Below are 765 nucleotides of genomic sequence, written 5' to 3'. Positions count from 1 at the left end.
CTTACAATACAAATAGACAGTATATGATCTGTATGCTGTTATCTACTTGTAGCTTTTGAAAACGCACAGATTAACGTGAAAACTGCAGTTCTTCGCGCTCAGTTTTCACCCTTTAGCACTGACTATTCGTAATGCTCGAATGGGCATCCTCGATTTTGAGCAGAGTTTCAAAAAATTAGAATCAATATGCGAATAGTGATTTTGTGTAGTATTAGCCACTTATCTCCTCCTTTCGTCCGAACAGGCCTTAGAAGACCCAACGGTACCGACGGCCGCCGTGTCTTCCTCAACCCACAGGCGTCACTGGATTCCGATATGGATATGGAGGGGCATGTAGTCAGCACACCGCTCTCCTAGCCGCATGTCAGTTTACGAGACCGGAGCCGCTACTTTTCAATCAAGTAGCTCCTCAGTTTGCCTCACAAGGGCTGAGTGCACCCCGCAGCGCTCGGCAGACCGGATGGTCACCCATCCAAGTGCTAGCCCAGCCCATCAGTGCTTAACTTCGGTGATCTGACGGGAACCGGTGTTACCACTGCGGCAAGGCTGCTGGCACCCACTTATCACTTTTCGAGAAAAGCAGTGAACGGTTGACAGACAGTTTTTTTTATTTGCTTATTTAATTTAATGTGTCTTGAAACTGAGGAAGTAAAAATTTTTCTTTGTTCGATTTCTACTTTTTTTACAGGAAATAATAGGAGTAAAAATCGAAAACCTGTTAATTCCGAGCGACTTTGACATGTTAAACTGGCGTAAAAAAACAAT

General features: G+C 44.4%; 1 pseudogene; it reads right to left on the bottom strand.

Moving 5' to 3' along the window:
• Positions 1 to 436: 436 nt before the first annotated feature.
• LOC126102184 (5S ribosomal RNA) lies at positions 437 to 554 on the bottom strand (annotated as a pseudogene).
• Between the last annotated feature and the right edge of the window lie 211 nt (positions 555 to 765).

The sequence above is a fragment of the Schistocerca cancellata genome, chromosome 9 (assembly GCF_023864275.1).
Source record: "Schistocerca cancellata isolate TAMUIC-IGC-003103 chromosome 9, iqSchCanc2.1, whole genome shotgun sequence".
NCBI classification, from domain to species: domain Eukaryota; kingdom Metazoa; phylum Arthropoda; class Insecta; order Orthoptera; family Acrididae; genus Schistocerca; species Schistocerca cancellata.
This window is presented reverse-complemented; position numbering and strand designations above follow the sequence as displayed.